Here is a 20,713-nt window from a genome sequence, read left to right as displayed (position 1 = left end):
CCGCGCGCTTGGAGACTCAGGAGGGGGTGCCGGTCCAGAATGCATGGAACATCCAGCACCTCCGGAGGTTCTACCCCTAAAAAGGCCCAGAGCCTGTGAAGAAGGCGAATGCCTGTGAAGATTATCCTTTTTGGAAAAGGCCCAGAGCCTGTGAAGAAGGCGAATGCATGTGAAGCTGTCGCGTTTGGGAAAAGGCCCGAAGCCTGTGAACAGGGCAAATGCCCGTGAAGCCTGCTCCCCCCAAGAAAGTCCCGGAGCCTGTGAAGAAGGCCAACGCCTGTGAAGCTCGCCGCCTGTGACACTCTCACGTAATAATGAGATGGGGCCGTACACGCCCCGGAGTCTCAGGAGCGCCGGCCTCAGGCCTTGGGGCTCCCTCCCATGCCCAGTGGCAGCACTTAGCTTTGCGCTGGTGAGAAGACGTCGAAGACTAGATTAGGTGCCGGACGCGGCTTTTTCATTTGCTTTCCGCAGTTGGCTTGTTCATTCTCATTCGAAGTTTTATTGAAGTTGTTGCCGTCTTTCACTTGTGGTTCTTCGACTTTTCACTCTCCTGCCTCGATTTCTCTTATGCAAGGCCTCGCGAGGGGGGCAGCCGAGGGCCCTCGTGAGTGTTTCCGTCCTAGTCGTTCAAAGGTTTCACGACCTGGGTCCATTATAGGAGCACCCCTCCAATTCGTGCCCCACGGGCACCGCGACACGAACACAGGGCCTGGGTCGGTCACCCCCCCCACGGCTGGGGCCGGGAACTATCCACGCGCGGGCACGTAGCCGAAAGGCACAATAACGGAAGCAAAGCAATGATTAACAGCAATAACCCAAACACGCCCCCGCGGGGCTCCACGCTACTATCTTTTTACGCAGGAAAAAGGAAAAGAAAGAACAAATCAGGCGCAGCTCGCCTCACACCAGCCTGCAGGGAAGACTCGAGCTGCCTCTGGGGCTCAGGCAGACTCCCTCTCGCGCTTCACCGAGGCGCGATGGCGGGCAGACGCGCTACCACCTCCCAAGCAGGTACAACGGCGTGGAGGCTGACCGCGGCCACTACTAGAAGAGTCGCCGCCTGAAGAAGAACTGGTGAAGCTTGGGGAACCCCGAGCGCCGCCAATCACGCGAGCGCTGTCCTCTCCATCATCGCCGGGGCTGGGTCCCCGGCCGCGGTCGTCGTCCTTAGGGCAGAACCCTGCGCGGCGACCATCTTCCCCAAACACCCTCACGTAGAGGGTGGCATCGCCGTCAAACTTGAAGTGCAGGGTGCACCGACGGCTCAGGCCAAGCGCGCGGGCAAACGTCTGCCAACCGTGGGTCAAGGCCAGGCTCCCGGCCGCGGAGACCTCCAGTGAAGCCCATGAGGCCCGGCTGCAGCAGCCGTCTGCCTAAAGCCAGAGGCCGCCCGGGGTGCCGGCCAGAAGCTCGCCGAGGAGGAAGCGAGGAAGTTGAAGCCGGGTGCTAGTCGGCTCAGCCGACCACACAACGAACTCCGGCAGCACCTCTGCAGCGTGAAAGCGCGGCCTAGGGGAATGCGTGACCGAAGCGCGCCCCCCGGCCGCAGCAGTCCACCCGTCACCATGCTGGAAATCATCTCCACGGCCGCGGGGAGCTACCGTGGAGGCCACAGGATGTTTGCAAGGGCGCCCTCGGCCGCGCTTGGGCGGGGGAGAGGCAGGCTCAACCTGGCGAGCCTTCCCCTTCTCTGCGGCCGAGAACCTCCTCGACGGAGCGATGAAGAAGAAGGAGAAGCAAGGGGGGATGAACTGGAAGGGCGCGCGCCGCTCCGTACTTATAGCCGGCGAGGGCCAACCGTCGGCCCCCACGATCGCAGGAAATCATGACCTGCTTTGCATGCAGGGACTTGTCCAATCCGTGCAGTTGCCGAGGCGCCGTGGGGAAGTGGAGACGCCCACGTCCAATCAACCGCCACGCGGCGCCCAAGGCCGCAGGCTGTTAGGGCCCGCGGCGCGTCACTCTCGCCCTTTCGCCTCCCTGCATGGCCAAGTCTGGGCGCGCCTTGGGCCCGAGGGCTACTGTCGGCGTTCTGGGAACGGGGGTCCCCAGACTTGCCTGCCTGCGGCCTGCAGCGTGGCTCGAGGAGGGGCCCATCACGGCCCATCTTCATCAACACAGACCCAAGACCCTCGCGAGGGGCCAAGCCTCGCGGGGCGGACAACACGGAGCTTCCTTAGGCACGGCCTCATCAGGCTGGCTCGCGAGGAGGCGGAGAGATCAAGGCGGGGTACCTCATGAGGTGCCCGTGACGCAAGCCATGACGACCAAGGGCGCCAGGCGGGCGCCAGCCCGCGCAGTGTCCTCCTTTCCTCTTTGGTGCAAAGGGAGCAAGCGCAGGTGAGAGCATCAAGTAAAGGCACCCGTTTCGGTGCAACGAGACCAAGACCAGTCCAATGCAGCGAGGAAGTCATTGTGGATCCCAAGCCAGCGTCACCACCAGAGCCTTTGGCAGGCGAGGACCAACTTTAGTCAGGATAAGTGTACCAGATGTTCCCCTTCAAAATGGCCAATTGTTGGCGCCCTTCCCGCTCAATATTTGGGAAGAGGCCCAGGGCCTTTGCCTATAAATAGGACTAGCCACCCCCGGGGTAGAGGGGCAATCAAGAAGGGAGAATCTAGAAGCCAAGAGAGAAACCAGCTAGGATCGGATCGAGTAGCATCACACACACAGAGAGAGAGAAGGGCGACTGAACTCCTCCTAGCAGTTCATCCCCCCAGCCAAGAACAGACCCTCGCGAGGCTGTTCTTGCTTGTATTGCTCATCATCATCAGCCCAAGAGGCAATCCACCACACCACACACTGGAGTAGGGTATTACACGACAACGGTGGCCCGAACCAGTATAAACCCTGTGTCTCTTGTGCTGTTCTTTCCATCGCTTAGATCTTAGCGAGGCGGAGGGGTGCAGGTAGGTAGAAGGCGAAATCTCCACGCGCACCCCAGTGTTCGAACCTCAAGGGTCTGCCGGAACCCGAAATCCGACACGTGCTAAAACTTGGTTTTCATCCCTGCCGAGAAATAGTATTGATTCTTGGAATAAGTGCAAGGATGCTTTTATTGCCAAGTATTTTCCTCCTGCGGAAATTATTTCTCTTAGAAATCAAATCATGAATTTTAAGAAACTTGATCATGAACCTATTGCACAGTCTTTGAATTGAATGAAATTAATGATAAGAAATTGCCCCACTCATGGTTCAAGCTTATGCATGATCATACAATTTTTTTATGCGGGATTAAACTTTGTTTCTGCAAATCTTTTAGATTCTGTAGCGTGGGGTACCTTTATGGAAATCACATTAGGTGAAGTTACAAAACTCCTTGATAATAATATGGAAAATTATTCACAATGGCACACTAAAATAACTCCAACTACTAAGAAGGTGAATTTTGTACAAGAAATTAACACTTTGAGTGATAAAATGGATGCGCTTATGAAAATGATTGCTAGTGAGAGTGCTCATTTTGATCCTAATGATGTGTCACAGTCTACTTCGGTTGAGCAAAATAATGATTCAGTTGATGTAAATTTTATCTCTCGAATATAGAGCTAATTTTAATCATAAGCCATTTCCTGGAAATTCCTCTAATAATTATGGCAACTCCTATGGTAATTCTTATTAGGATGCCCTCTAATCTTTAAAGTAATATTAAATAACTTATTAATTCTCTAAAGATTTTTAATACTGTGATAGAGGAAAAATTGAACAAAGTTGATGATATGGCTAGAAATATGGATAGAATGCTCATGATGTGGAAAATCTCAAATATAAAATTTTGCCACCCAAGCTTTATATTAATGAGTGTATTAAAGCTATTTATGTCTCCATTAATGCAAGTAAAGAGAGAACCGCTAGGTTGAGAGGTAAGCGGGAATTCCTATTAAAAGTGATTCCACCTAGTTTTTACTGTAATCATGATGAAGATATTAAAATGACTGGTATCTCACCCATTGAATGTTTAATTAGTAATATAAAACTTGATGAAAAAGGGACTCAAGATGAGTCTAGTTTAGCTACAAGGCATCTCAATTGTTCGGAGGGTGAAAATCTTAATGAAAAAATTGATAAAAGTGGGTTTGGAGAGGTCAAAACATTAACTACTCATGTGCCCAATACTTTGGATTTCAAGGATTTTAATTACGATAGTTGTTCTTCACTTGAACGTATTTCCTTGTTGCAATCCATGATAAATTCACCCAATTCTTTTGAAGAAAATAAATCTTATATTGAACATATCATAGAAGCTATGATGAAAGCTTTAGAAGAAAAGCTAGAATTGGATATTTCAATACCTGGGAAATTATATGATGAACGGGAACCTAATATTAAAATAAAGATTAAAAATTATGAGTGCAATGCTTTACGTGATTTGGGTGCTAGCATTTCCACTATACCAAAATCTTTATGTGATGTCCTAGGTATTCATCATTTGGATGAATGTTCCCTTAATTTACACTTAGCAGATTCCACTATTAAGAAACCTTTGGGTAAAATAAATGATACTCTTATGCTTGTAAATAGAAATTACGTGCCCATTGATTTCATTGTGCTTGATACTAATTGCAATACATATTGTCCTATAATACTTTGTAGGCCTCTCCTACGTACCATAAGTGCTATTATTGATATGAAAGAACGTAATATAAGATTCCAATTTCCATTAAAGAAATGAGGAATGTAACACTTCCCCAAAAAGATAATTAAGCCACCATATAAATCTATTATGAGGGACACCAATTGAATTAATCTGAAGGATGACAACACATGAAACTATGTATCATGCCTAGCTAGGGCATAAAACAATAGCACTTTTTGGGAGGCAACCCAGTAGTTATCGTTATTTTCTGTTTTTGAGTGTTCACACAATTATGCTACTATTACAGTTGTGTTTTTGTGTTTAAATTAGTGTTTTTGCCAAGTAAAGCCTTTGGGATGATTTGGTTGATAGTTTATTTGATTCTGTAAAAATAGAAACTTCTGTGCCCAGCAGCAGAATTGTTTAATTTAAGCGGAACGTGATAAAATCCAGAAATTATTTACACATGATTTGTATGCAGATTCCCACGTTGTCCTAATTTTGCAGAATTTTTGGAGTTACAGAAGTATTGCATTTGTCCTTATCATTACAGACTATTCTGTTTGACAGATTCTGTTTTATTTGCACTGTTTGCTTGTTTCAATGAATCTACGGATTGTGTCGGGGGGTATAAGTCATGATGAAGTTAGAACACAGTAAGTATTGTGCAGTAATAAAATATGAATGGGTTTAAAACAGTGCCTAATGTTTACGATTTGCTTGTTATACCAACGGATCTCATGAGTTTTCTATTTAGTTTTGTGTGTTGAAGTCTTCAAGTTTTAAGTGAGATCAAGATGGATGAAGGAATAAGGACTGGAAAGACCATAAGCTTTGTGAAGCCCAAGGCACCCAAAGTAATATTCAAGGACACCCAAGACTCTAAGCTTGGAGATGCCCTGGATAGCATCCACTCTTTCTTCTACCAACCATCAATTAATTACTTGGTGCTATATTTTTATTCATCATATGATATGAGTTTTGCTTGGAGCACCGTGTATTATGTGAGTATTTGCTTTGTTTGCTTTTCAGTTTGACACAATCATCTTTGATGGACACACCTTTTGAGAGGGACACACATTTATTCGTGATTTGTTAGAATACTCTTTGTGCATCACTTATATCTTTTAGAGAACGGCCGTGGTTATATTTTAAAGAAATAATTATACTCGCATGTTTCACTTATGTCAATTTGAGAGTTTGATAATAACAATGTCAATATGCATGGATCATGAAATTGGTCCTAATATGATAGGTAGTCAAGAAGTTTGATTCCTTGGAATAGTTTTGCAATATAGAGATGGTAATATGTGGGAGGTACTAGTGAATGATTGTGGTTTAATAAGAATATTTGTGTTATGGTTTGTGATTAACGAAGCATGCAGGTATAGTCTCTCCATGTGCTAAGAAGTTAGATCATGATTTGTTATGTAGTGTATTCCTTTGCTTGAAGGTCAGGGCGCGCGATGGTTAACTCGTACCAACCTTCCCCCTAGAGGTATGCGTAGCAGTACTTTGCTTTGAGGGCTAATAGACTTTCGCAATAAGTATGTGAATTGTTTATGACTAATGTGAGTCCATGGATTATACGCACTCTCACCTTTTTGCCATTTGCTAGCGTCTTCGGTACCGTGCATTGCCCTTCGTCACCTTGATATGTGGTGAAAACTATGCCGGTGCATCCAAACCCCATGATATGATATGCTCTATCATACATAAGCATCATTATATGTAACAGCCTGGATTTTTGCCCTTTTCTTTTTCCTTTGATTTTCTTGGATTTCCAGTTTTGTTTTGCTTTTCCGTGGCTATGTGGTTCTGATACTTGGGAAGATCATGTCTTCCTAGGTCTTATAGTGGCTTGTCACCCTCTTCATCATCCCATGATCATGCCATTTCCATCCTTGACCTAACCAAAAATTCTTTGGTTGGGAATATTCCTTTTCTGATAAAGGAATAACCCTTTAAAACCCTAGGTTGTCAAGCAACCTATATTTCTGTCACTCCTAAAATTCCCAAATAATTCTCATAAATTGTTTGGGTCCTATCTTCCTCCAATATGGCAAAATATATCTTTGGCCATGTTTCCCATCATGCTCAATAAATTCATTTCCTATTCTGTCCTAAATTGCACATTGTGAAGGAAGTGCTATTTATCTTTGCCCATTTGAACCCAAATTTCTTGGACATATTTTCCTGTCCAAATAATTGACCTGTGCCAAAATTCAACTCAATTTACCTAATATTCCTGAGCAATTTTTCAAAGTTCCTGTTTGAGGGAAGTGATTGTGAAGGAAGTACAAGCTAGGTATATCCAAATGAGTTGCAAACTTTGCAAGGTCCTTCCTATATTCAAATAATGACTCTCCACCAAATATGAGATCATGTAACTCATCTATGTGAGCTCAGCTCCAAATCTTAGTTTCTGGTCAGATTTTCAGTTTCTGATGCAACTATATTTAATATTGCTTCAATTAAGCTGAAAATTTACCAGGACATGCTTCTCTCTATATTAACTCCCTCCACCAAGTTTTACCTCAATTGGTTAATCCAATTTCCCTGAGCAATTTTTCCAAGTTTGTGTCCAGAATGAAGCTTTTTGAAGCAAGTGCCAGTTTGGTATATCCAAATGGCATGAAACGTTTACAAAAACTTCATATCATCATATAACCCCTCTCTTCCAAATTTCAGCTCACAGAGATCAAGTGTGTGAGTGTATCATCCAAATCCCTGTTTTTGGCCAGATTTGCACTTTCTACTGCAACCCTCATCTAAACTCCTCCTCTTAGTCTGATTTTTGGTGATCAGCATCATCTTAGTATGTGATCATCATCAGACAAACTAGTTACTGATACGTCTCCAACGTATCTATAATTTTTGATTGTTCCATGCTATTATATTATCAACCCTGGATGTTTTATATGCATTTATATGCTATTTTATATGATTTTTGGGACTAACCTATTAACCCAGAGCCCAGTGTCAGTTTCTGTTTTTTCCTTGTTTTAGAGTATCGCAGAAAAGGAAAATCAAATGGAGTCCAATTGACCTGAAACTTCACGGAACTTATTTTTGGAAGGAAAGCAACCAGGGAGACTTGGAGTCCATGTAAGGGAAGCTTCGAGGAGGCCACGAGGTAGGGGGTCACGCCCACCCCCCTGGGCGCGCCCTCCACCCTCGTGGGCCCCCTGACGTACTTCTTCCGCCTATATATCTCCATACACCCTAAAAACTTCCAGGAGCACAATAGATCGGGAGTTCCGCCGCCGGAAGCCTCTGTAGCCACCGAAAGCCAATCTAGACCCGTTCCGGCACCCTGCCGGAGGGGGAATCCCTCTCCAGTGGCTATCTTCATCATCCGGGTGCTCTCCATGACGAGGAGGGAGTAGTTCTCCCTCGGGGCTGAGGGTATGTACCAGTAGCTATGTGTTTGATCTCTCTCTCTCGTGTTCTTGAGGTGATACGATCTTGATGTATCGCGAGCTTTGCTATTATAGTTGGATCCTATGATGTTTTCTCCCCCCTCTACTCTCTTGTAATGGACTGAGTTTCCCCTGTGAAGTTATCTTACCGGATTGAGTCTTTAAAGATTTGAGAACACTTGATGTATGTCTTGCCGTGCATATCTTTGGTGACAATGGGATACCACATGATTCACTTGATGTATGTTTTGGTGATCAACTTGCGGGTTCCGCCCATGAACCTATGCATAGGGGTTGGTGCACATTTCCGTCATGATTCTCCTGTAGAAACTATGGGGCACTCTTTGAGGTCCTATGTGTTGGTGGAATAGATGAATCTGAGACTATGTGATGCATATCGTATAATCATACCCACAGATACTTGAGGTGACATTGGAGTATCTAGGTGACATTAGGGTTTTGGTTTATTTGTGTCTGAAGGTGTTATTCTAGTAAGAACTCTAGGGCTATTTGTGACACTTATAGGAATAGCCCAACGGATTGATTGGAAAGAATAACTTTGAGGTGGTTTCGTACCCTACCATAATCTCTTTGTTCGTTCTCCGCTATTAGTGACTTTGGAGTGACTCTTTGTTGCATGTTGAGGGATAGTTATGTGATCCAATTATTTTATTATTGTTGAGAGGACTTGCACTAGTGAAAGTATGAACCCTAGGCCTTGTTTCAACACATTGCAATACCGTTTACGCTCACTTTTATCATTAGTTACCTTGCTGTTTTTATATTTCCAGATTACAAAAACCATTATCTACTATCGATATACCACTTGTATCACCATCTCTTCGCCGAACTAGTGCACCTATACAATTTACCATTGTATTGGGTGTGTTGGGGACACAAGAGACTCTTTGTTATTTGGTTGCCGGGTTGCTTGAGAGAGACCATCTTCATCCTACGCCTCCTACGGATTGATAAACCTTAGGTCATACACTTGAGGGAAATTTGCTACTATCCTACAAACCTCTGCACTTGGAGGACCAACAACGTCTACAAGAAGAAGGTTGTGTAGTAGACATCAAGCTCTTTTCTAGCATCGTTGCCGGGGAGGTTAGCGCTTGAAGGTATATCTTTAGATCTTGCAATCGAATATTTTTGTTTCTTGTTTGAGCACTAGTAGTTTATAAAAGAAAACTAGAAAAAATGGAATTAAGGATGCCTCATATGCTTCATCTTTTTAATGTCTTTCGTGAGAATAAGGATTTCAATAATTGTGCTCAAGTGCTAGAACAAGAATGCATTAGAATGTTTGGCACTAAATATTTGAATGATGAGCATGATTGCAATGTTGTTAGTATGAATTCCTTGAATATCCATGATGCTAATGATATGCAAAGCCACAATCTTGGGGAAGCTATGTTTGATGAAGATGATATTTTTTGTCCCCCAAGTTTTGATGAGCAAATTTATTATGATGAAAGCATGCCTCCTATTTATGACGATTATATTGATGAAAGTGAATTTGGAGATGTCATGATTTTATTTAGTAATGATTCCACTATTCCGGAAGAAGTTCCAATTGATTATGAGAACAAGGTTGCTATCTATGATGATTATGGCGATGAATTGTATGCTATAAAGAACAATGATATCCATGAAACTTGTCATCATCATTTTAACTTTCAATTGGACTATGCCTCACATGATAGTTATTTTGTTGAGTTTGCTCCCACTACTATTCATGAGAATAAATTTGCTTATGTGGAGAGTGATAAAATTTCTATGCTTGTAGATCATGAAAAGAATGCTTTAGGTTCTGGTTATATTATTGAATTCATTCATGATGCTACTGAAAATTATTATGAGGGAGGAATATATGCTTGTAGGAATTGCAATAATATCAAGTTTCCTCTCTATGTGCTTAAAGTTTTGAAGTTATGCTTGTTTTGCCTTCCTATGCCAGTTGATTCTTGTTACCACAAGTTGTTTGCTCAAAAAATCCCTATGCATAGGAAGTGGGTTAGACTTAAATGTGCTAGTCATATTCTTCATTATGCTCTCTTTATGTTACAATTCTTATCTTTTATGTGAGCATCATTGAAATCATCATGCCTAGCTAGGGGCGTTAAACGATAGCGCTTGTTGGGAGGCAACCCAATTTTACTTTTGTTCCTTGGTTTTTGTTACTGTTTAGTAATAAATAATTCATCCAGCCTCCGTTCAGATGTGGTTTTATGTTTTAATTAGTGTTTGTGCCAAGTAGAACCGTTGGGAAGACTTGGGGAAAGTCTTGTTGATCTTGCTGTAAAAAACAGAAACTTTAGCGCTCACGAGAATTGCTGCCATTTTTTATTGGAGAGTTCTATTTAGTTAATTATATTTGCAGATGATTAATAGATAAATTTATCACGTCCAGCAATTTATTTGAGAATTTTATGAGTTCCAGAATTATACGTTTGATCCAGATTACTACAGACTGTTCTGTTTTTGACAGATTCTGTTTTCTATGTGTTGTTTGCTTATTTCGATGAATCTATGGCTAGTAAAAGAATTTATAAACCATATCAAAGCTGGAATACAGTAGGTTTAACACCAATATAAATAAATAATGAGTTCATTACAGTACCTTGAAGTGGTGATTTATATTCTTATACTAACGGAGCTTACGAGTTTTCTGTTAAGTTTTGTGTTGTGAAGTTTTCAAGTGTTGGGTAAGGATTCGATGGACCATGGAATAAGGAGTGGCAAGAGCCCAAGCTTGGGGATGCCCAAGGCACACCAAGGTAATATTCACGGATAGCCAAGAGCCTAAGCTTGGGGATGCCCCGGAAGGCATCCCCTCTTTCGTCTTCGTTCATCGGTAACTTTACTTGGAGCTATATTTTTATTGGCCACATGATATGTGATTTTGCTTGGAGCGTCAATTTATTTTGTTATAATTTGCTTGATGTTATTTAGAAAAATGTTTTGCATATTTTATTTCAATAAAAGTGGCATTGATAGCCTTTACTATGCCTATTTTAGATGTCCACATGTTGCTGTTTGAAAACAGAAAGTTTAACGCTGTTGCAATAATTCCCTAGAAAAGTCAGAATGTGATAAAGTGTTGAAACCTTTTGCATATTAAGATCTGATAAATTTACTACAGCTGGAATTTTCTTTCATAATTTTTGGAGCTAGGTAAGTACGGATGTTGCTGCATTCTTTACAGACTGTCCTGTTTAGGCAGATTGCTGTTATGTTTGCATTGTTTGCATATGTTTGCTTCTTTAATGATTCTATTTGAGGATAGGACTATTAAATATGCAGAGGAATTTATTATTCAATGTTGAATAATAATTTTAGTGATTTGCTACAGTAGAGTATGATAATGTTTTTGCAATGGTTTATACTAACTTATCTCACGAGTCCTTGTTGAGTTTTGTGTGGATGAGGCTTTTGAGATTTAGGGAGACCGTGATATGAGAGGAATTAAGGAGACACAAAAGCTCAAGCTTGGGGATGCCCAAGGCACCCCAAGATAATATTTCAAGAAGTCTCAAGAGTCTAAGCTTGGGGATGCCCTGGTTGGCATCCCACCTTTCTTCTTCAACAACTATCGGTTAGTTTCGGTTGATCCTAAGTTTTTGCTTCTTCACGTGATGTCTGACATTTTTAGAATGTCATTTTGCTTTGTTTGCTGCTTGAATAAAATATCAAGATCTGAAATTATTAAATGTTAGAGAGTCTTCTCATAAGTTGCATAATTATTCGCCTACTCATTGATCTTCACTTATATCTTTCAGAGTAGTTTGTTGTTGCTCTAGTCCTTCACTTATATTTTTTTAGAGCACGGTGGTGGTTTTATTTTATGGAAATTAATGAACTCTCATGCTTAACTTATATCATTTTGAGAGTCTTTAGAACAGCATGGTATTTTGCTTTGGTTATGAAACTAGTCCTAATATGATGGGCATCCAAGAGGGATATAATAAAAACTTTCATATAAAGTGCATTGAATACTATGAGAAGTTTGATACTTGATGATTGTTTTGAGATATGGAGATGGTGATATTAAAGCTGTGCTAGTTGAGTAGTTGTGAATTTGAGAGATAACTTGTGTTAAAGTTTGTGATTCCCGTAGCATGCACGTATGGTGAACCGTTATGTGATGAAGTCGGAGCATGATTTATTTATTGATTGTCTTCCTTATGAGTGGCGGTCGGGGATGAGCGATGGTCTTTTCCTACCAATCTATCCCCCTAGGAGCATGCGCGTAGTACTTTGTTTCGATAACTAATAGATTTTTGCAGTAAGTATGTGAGTTCTTTATGACTAATGTTGAGTCGATGGATTATACACACTCTCACCCTTCCACCATTGCTAGCCTCTCTAGTACCGTGCAACTTTCTCCGGTACCATAAACCCACCATATACCTTCCTCAAAACAGACACCATACCTACCTATTATGGCATTTCCATAGCCATTCCGAGATATATTGCCATGCAACTTTCCACCGTTCCGTTATTATGACACGCTTCATCATTGTCATATTGATTTGCATGATCATGTAGTTGACATCGTATTTGTGGCAAGGCCACCGTTCATAATTCTTGCATACATGTCACTCATGAGTCATTGCATATCCCGGTACACTGCCGAAGGCATTCATATAGAGTCATATCTTGTTCTAAGTATTGAGTTGTAATTCTTGAGTTGTAAGTAAATAAAAGTGTGATGATCATCATTATTAGAGCATTGTCCCAGTGATGGAGACTATGATTCCCCCATAAGTCGGGATGAGACTTCAGACGAAAATAAATAAATAAATAAATAAAAGAGGCCAAAGAAGCCCAAATAAAAAAAGAAAAAAAAGAGTCCATAAAAAAAGAGAAGGCCCAAATAAAAAAATAATAAAAATAAATAAAAAATGAGAGAAAAAGAGAGAAGGGACAATGCTACTATCCTTTTACCACACTTGTGCTTCAAAGTAGCACCATGATCTTCATGATAGAGTCTCCTATGTTGTCACTTTCATATACTAGTGGGAATCTTTCATTATAGAACTTGGCTTGTATATTCCAATGATGGGCTTCCTCAAAATGCCCTAGGTCTTTGTGAGCAAGTGAGTTGGATGCACACCCACTAGTTTCTTTTGTTGAGCTTTCATACACTTATAGCTCTAGTGCATCTGTTGCATGGCAATCCCTACTCACTCACATTGATATCTATCGATGAGCATCTCCATAGCCCGTTGATATGCCTAGTTGGTGTGAGAATATCTTCTCCTTTTTTTCTTCTCCACAACCACCATTCTATTCCACTTATAGTGCTATGTCCATGGCTCACGCTCATGTATTGCGTGAAGATTGAAAAAGTTTGAGAACATCAAAAGTATGAAACAATTGCTTGGCTTGTCATCGGGGTTGTGCATGATTTAAATATGTTGTGTGGTGAAGATGGAGCATAGCCAGACTATATGATTTTGTAGGGATAACTTTCTTTGGCCATGTTATTTTGAGAAGACATGATTTCTTAGTTAGTATGCTTGAAGTATTATTATTTTTATGTCAATATTAAACTTTTGTCTTGAATCTTATGGATCTGAATATTTTTGCCAAAATGAAGAGAATTACTTAGAGAAATATGTTAGGTAGCATTCCACATCAAAAATTTTGTTTTTACCATTTGCCTACTCGAGGACGAGCAGGAATTAAGCTTGGGGATGCTGACACGTCTCCAACGTATCTATAATTTTTGATTGTTCCATGCTATTATATTATCAACCTTGGATGTTTTATATGCATTTATATGCTATTTTATATGATTTTTGGGACTAAACTATTAACCCAGAGCCCAGTGCCAGTTTCTATTTTTTCCTTGTTTTAGAGTATCGCAGAAAAGGAAAATCAAACGGAGTCCAATTGACCTCAAACTTCACAGAACTTATTTTTGGAAGGAAAGCAACCCGAGAGACTTAGAGTCCATGTAAGGGAAGCTTCTAGTAGGCCACGAGGTAGGGGGGGCGCACCCACACCCCCTGGGCGCGCCCTCCACCCTCGCGGCCCCCCTAACGTACTTCTTCCGCCTATATATCTCCATATACCCTAAAAACTTCCAGGAGCACAATAAATTGGGAGTTCCGCCGCCAGAAGCCTCCGTAGCCACCGGAAGCCAATCTAGACCCGTTCCGGCACCCTGCCGGAGGGGGAATCCCACTCCGGTGGCTATCTTCATCATCTCGGGGCTCTCCATGACGAGGAGGGAGTAGTTCTCCCTCGGGGCTGAGGGTATGTACCAGTAGCTATGTGTTTGATCTCTCTCTCTCTCATGTTCTTGAGGTGATACGATCTTGATGTATCGCGAGCTTTGCTATTATAGTTGGATCCTATGATGTTTTCTCCCCCCTCTACTCTCTTGTAATGGATTGAGTTTCCCCTTTGAAGTTATCTTATCGGATTGTGTCTTTAAAGATTTGAGAACACTTGATGTATGTCTTGCCGTGCGTATCTGTGGTCACAATGTGATACCACATGATTCACTTGATGTATGTTTTGGTGATCAACTTGCGGGTTCCGCCCGTGAACCTATGCATAGGGGTTGGCACACGTTTTCGTCATGATTCTTCGGTAGAAACTTTGGTGCACTCTTTGAGGTCCTATGTGTTGGTTGAATAGATGAATATGAGATTGTGTGATGCATATCATATAATCATACCCACGGATACTTGAGGTGACATTGGAGTATCTAGGTGACATTAGGGTTTTGGTTGATTTGTGTCTTAAGGTGTTATTCTAGTAAGAACTCTAGGGCTGTTTGTGACACTTATAGGAATAGCCCAACAGATTGATTGGAAAGAATAACTTTGAGGTGGTTTCGTACCCTACCATAATCTCTTCATTCGTTCTCCGCTATTAGTGACTTTGGAGTGACTCTTTGTTGCATGTTGAGGGATAGTTATGTGATCCAATTATGTTATTATTGTTGAGAGGACTTGCACTAGTGAAAGTATGAACCCTAGGCCTTGTTTCAACGCATTGCAATACCGTTTACGCTCACTTTTATCATTAGTTACCTTGCTGTTTTTATATTTTCAGATTACAAAAACCATTATCTACTATCCATATACCACTTGTATCAGCATTTCTTCGCCGAACTAGTGCACCTATACAATTTACCATTGTATTGGGTGTGTTGGGGACACAAGAGACTCTTTGTTATTAGGTTGCAGGGTTGCTTGAGAGAGACCATCTTGATCCTATGCCTCCTACGGATTGATAAACCTTAGGTCATCCACTTGAGGGAAATTTTCTACTGTCCTACAAACCTCTGCACTTGGAGGCCCAACAACATCTACAAGAAGAAGGTTGTGTAGTAGACATCAGTTACCACGTTACCTAGCTGGTTTAACCACAGAGAGTTACAAACACCTTCTTACTGATTTACTTTTGGAGCTAAGTGCAAATCTCTTCTTTGCCCCTGGACCGACTTATTTCTTCAGTTGGACTAAGGGCACCAAGGTCCATCCACTGGACATGGTTGGCCACGCCAAAGAGCGCTGCTTGCGCCAGTGCACGTGGTTATCACGCTTGTGTCATGGCTGCAGGCATGCTCTGGCTTGTTCCGGCCACTATGCTCATCTCCTCCCTCCTCATCTCGACCTCAAACCTTGCCCAGGAGCTCGCCTATGCTCGACTGTGTCGCCCTGCATCGGTGCTTCGTCGTGGTTCACCATCAATGCGTCGCAAACGCCATGCCCGTGCCACGCCCTACCTCTGCCCGCCATTAAAGCTTGGTCGGGAGCTCGCTTGTGAGCTCCAGAGCCTTCCCCGCGGCTATTTAAGCATGCCTCGAGTCCCTCCGCACCTCACCAGCCTCTCCCCAAGCCTCCTCGACCACCAGAGTCACCCGATCTCGCCGGACTTCGCCTCTGTCCACCATGGACGCCTCGGGCTCGGCATGATTCCGGCCAAACCAAGCCTCCCCTCGCTGTTCCGAGACGTCCACCGAGTTCCCCTCATTCCACTCAGCCGCCCCACCCCTCGCCCCTTGCCGGAGATGGCCGCACCACCGAGTTCCACCACCGCCCCAACCACCTCGGTCCTCTCTGTCCTCCTCTCCCCGCGGCCATTCTAGTCCTCTCCAGCGCCTCCATTGCCTCTGAATGGATGCGGTGCTCCACCCTGAACCTGCCAGTGCCCGCTCCTTGGCCTGAGGTGGCCTGAGCAGCCCGTTCCATCACCGGCGCCCGCCCTGCTCCTCTCTATTCTCCTCCTGTCACCACTTCCCCAAGGCCTCCCCGCCGTCCATGCTGCCTCTCTCCGCTGCGGCTGGCCGAGCCATGCCCGACGGTGGCCTCCGCCTGGCCAGACATGGCAGGAGCAGGGCCGGTCCCTTTGCTAGAGCCCGCCTCTGCTTCGCTTCTGCCTCGCCTCTGTCTCGGTCGGGGCCCGAGCGAGGTAGACGACGAACAACGCCTAGCCCCTCCCCTGACCGTGTGGGACCCGCCTATAAGTCGCCCAAGACCCAGGTCCATGTGGATAAGTGGAAGCGCCTTCTGGTGAGTGCGCTTTCCATTCTTTGAAAGCGTATTCTATTTCTACTTCGGCCTGTGTCGGCGTTCTGGGAACGGGGGTCCCCAGACTTGCCTGCCTGCGGCCTGCGGCGTGGCTCAAAGGGGGCCCAGCACGGCCCATCTTCACCAACACAGACCCAAGACCCTCGCGAGGGGCCAGGCCTCGCGGGGCGGACGACGCGGGGCTTCCTTAGGCATGGCCTCATCAGGCTGGCTCGCGAGGAGGCAGAGAGATCAATGCGGGGTACCTCACGAGGTGCCCGTGACGCAAGCCATGACGACCAAGGGCGCCAGGCGGGTGCCAGCCCGCGCAGTGTCCTCCTTTCCTCTTTTGTGCAAAGGGGGCAAGCGCAGCCGCGGAGTACCGAGGCATCAGGCAAAGGTTGCCATTTCGGTGCAACAAGACCAGGACCAGGAGGACTACAAGACGGAGGTCATTGTGGAGCCAAAGACGACGTCACCACTAGAGCTTTGTGCAGCCGAAGACTACTTTTGTCAGGATAGCTGGTACTAGTTGTCCCCCTTCAAATTAGCCCGCCATTGTTGGCTCCCTTCCCGCTCGATATTTGGGAAGAGGACCAGGGCCTCTATAAATAGGACTAGCCACCCCCAGGGGAGAGGGGCATCAACAATCCGAGAGAGAGAGAGAAGGGTGACTGAACTCCTCCCAGCAGTTCATCGCCCCAGCCAAGAGCAGACCCTCGCGAGGCTGTTCTTCCTTGTATTGTTCATCATCATCAGCCCAAGAGGCAATCCACCACGCCACACACTTGAGTAGGGTATTACACCACAACGGTGGCCCGAACCAGTATAAACCCTGTGTCTCGCGTGTTGTTCTTTCCATAGATCTTAGTGAGGCGGAGGGTGCAGGTAGGTAGGAGGCGAAATCTCCGCGCGCACCCAAGTGTTCGAACCTGAAGGGTCTGCCGGAACCCGAAATCCGACATTTGGCGCGCCAGGTAGGGGTGTATCGGAGTTTTCTCTTCCGCCACGGCCTGCCTCGCGATGAGTAGCGCGTCGCCCGCTCTGGCCGCCGGTGCCAGCACGGGGGCCAGGGGGCTCCGAGCCCTGGCCCCAGCCCTGCAACGGGTACGGTGGCCGGACAAGTTCAAGCCAACGACGCCGCCGTGCTACGGTGGCGCGATAGATCCGTTGGACTTCTTGCTGGCGAGCGAGGAGGCCCTCCTCGAAGCTGGAGGTGACGATAGGGTCATGGCCAACTGGCTCCCCATGGCCCTCACTGGCACTCCGCGCACATGGCTGCTCCACCTGCCGGCAGCCTCCGTGGCCTCTTGGGAAGAGCCCCGCAGCCTCTTCCCCGCCCATCGCGCTACACCAACACCCCCGGTCATCGCGGCCCTCCTGGGCGGCTCGCAGGCGCCGCCTACAAGTCACCACGTCAAGCCGTTCATCCACCGGGTCAGCGCCGCTTCCACGCGGCAGGGGGCTCTCCCGGACCAGGCGGCGCCCAAGGCCGGCCTGACCTTCAGCTCGGAGGACCACCCCTCCAACTCGGCCTGCTCGGGTGCGCTCCCCATGCTGTGCACCCCCACCATCTGCCAGGTGGTCGTCACCAGAACTCTCATCGATGGCGGTGCGGGCCTCAGCGTGCTCTCGGTCCAGGCCTTCAACCTCCTCTGCATACCCCTGGAACGGCTGCAACCCAGCCGGCCCTTCTTAGGCGTTGGGGGCGGATCATCCAGCTCCTTGGGACAGATCCGGCTCCCAGTAACCTTCGGCACCTACAACAACTTCCGCACGGAGCTGGTCGACTTCGACATCGCCCCCATCGGCCTCCCCTACAACGCCATCCTTAGCTACCCAGCGCTGGCCCAGTTCATGGCCGCGATGCACCCGGCGTACAACCTCATGAAGATGCCCGGGAGCAGCGGTGTCCTCACCGTGCACGGGGACACCGGAGACGCGCTGCGGGTGCTCAAGCTCGCCTTCAAGACGGCAGTGTCGGCACAGCCTGCCGACTTGGAGACCCCCGAGCCCAAGGGGACTGCACCCGCCAAGAAGAAACAGTTGTTCACCCAAGACAAGGCAGAAACCAAGTAGATACCCGTCGATGAGGAGAGGTCCACCAACGCCACTTTCACCATAGGCACCAACCTCGAACCTGAGCAGGAGGAGGCCCTGGTCGGGTTCCTACGCGCAAACAAGAAGGTATTCGCTTGGGAGCCTGACCAGTTGGCAGGGATCCCTAGGAGAGTAATCGAGCATCACCTCAACGTGTGCCCCAACGTGCGCCATGTGAAGCAGAAGGCCAGGCGGCAATCCATAGAAAAGTAGGCCTTCATCGTCCAAGAGACCCGCAAATTAGAAGCCGCTGGGGTCATTCGCGAGGTCTGGTACCCGGATTGGTTGGCCAACCTTGTCGTTGTGCCAAAGAAGGGAGGGAAGGAGCGCATGTGTGTCGACTTCACCAACCTCAACAAAGCATGCCCGCAAGATCCGTTCCCGCTCCCACGCATCGACCAGATCGTTGATTCCACCACAGAATGCGACCTGCTATGCTTCTTGGATGCCTTCTCTGGGTATCACCAGATCAAGATGGCGGTAGAAGATGTCGAAAAGACAGCCTTCCTAACCCCGTGTGGGGTGTACTGCTACACATGCATGCCATTCGGGCTGCGTAACGCAGAGGCAACCTTTCAGCGGCTGATGCACATCACCTTGGGCCCGCAGCTCGGGAAGAATGTTGAAGCTTACGTCGATGACATTGTGGTAAAGTCTCGGGATGCCAGGACCCTGATACAAGACCTGGAGGACACCTTCGCGAGCCTCAACGTAGTGAACCTACGGCTCAACCCAGAGAAGTGTGTGTTCGGAGTCCCCTCGGGCAAGCTCTTGGGTTTCCTCGTGTCCCACCGAGGCATCGAGGCTAACCCGAAAAAGGTCAAGGCGGTGGAAGACATGAGCCCGCCAAAGACCCTCAGAGAAATGCAGAAGCTCACTGGGCGCGTGACCACGCTAGGGCACTTCATCTCCAAGTTGGGGGAACGAGCGCTGCCCTTCTTTCAGCTAATGAAGAAAAATGGGCCCTTTGAGTGGACTGAAGAGGCCGACAAGGCGTTCCAGGATCTCAAGAGATACCTGACCAGCCCACCGGTCATGGTGGCTCCGCACCCTCAAGAGCCCCTAGTGCTTCACCTCGCCGCCACTCTGTACTCCGCCAGCGCAGCCCTGGTGGCGGTTAGAGTGGAGCGTCGAATCAAAACCGCAGCAGCAGCCCGGGACAAGCCAAAACAGGAACAGGGAAGGCCCACAGAAACCGCCACCACGGCTGAGGAGGATCAGCCGCCGCAGAGGAGTGCACCGGAGGCGGAAGAGGCCCCTCCCCCAGATGGCCAGCCCCAGGAGGCCTCATCGCCTCAAGAGGCACCATGGTCTCCGAAGGGAGCCGCCAGCACTGATGCACCCAACCTCGTCGAGCACCCGGTGTACTTCGTCAGCACGGTGTTGCGGGATGCGAGGGCACGGTACCCCATGCCTCAGAAACTCCTCCTCGTGCTACTGGTGGCCTCGCGCAAGCTACGACACTATTTTCAGGGTCACCCCATCAAGGTCGTCTCGTCATACCCCCTGGAGAGAGTGCTCAGGAGCCCTAACTCAGCTAGAAGGGTCGCTGAGTGGAACATAGAACTACAAGCGTTTCAGCTCGAATTTAGCATGACCAGAGTCATCAAGGGAGTAGCGTTGGCGGATTTTGTGGCAGAATGGACGGAGGCACCAGGCCTCAAGGCCGACGAGGATCGGTCCCTCTCCCCAGGAAGCGAGGCACCAGAAGGCTGGGTCATGTACTTTGATGGGGCGTTCTCCAGGCATGGCGCCGAGGCTGGGGCGGTGCTTATATCGCCCACTCAGGACAAGCTCTACTACGCTGTGCAGCTCTGTTTCAGCAAGGTGAAAAGGTATCCAACAACATAGCGGAGTATTAAGGTTTAATAGCGGGCTTGAAGGCCGCAGCTGCCCTGGGGGTGAAGCGCCTCACCATCAAGGGCGATTCGCAGCTCCTTGTCAATTTCTCCAACAAGGTGTACGAGCCGAAAGATGAGCACATGGAAGCCTACCTTGCGGAGGTCCACAGGATGGAGAAGCAGTTCTGGGGGTTGGAGTTGCAGCATGTGCCCCGTGGAACTAATCAGGAGGCCAA

The sequence above is a fragment of the Triticum urartu genome, chromosome 4 (genome assembly GCF_003073215.2).
Source record: "Triticum urartu cultivar G1812 chromosome 4, Tu2.1, whole genome shotgun sequence".
Lineage (NCBI taxonomy): Eukaryota > Viridiplantae > Streptophyta > Magnoliopsida > Poales > Poaceae > Triticum > Triticum urartu.
The sequence above is the reverse complement of the archived record's forward strand: the minus strand, read 5'-3'. Positions refer to the sequence as shown.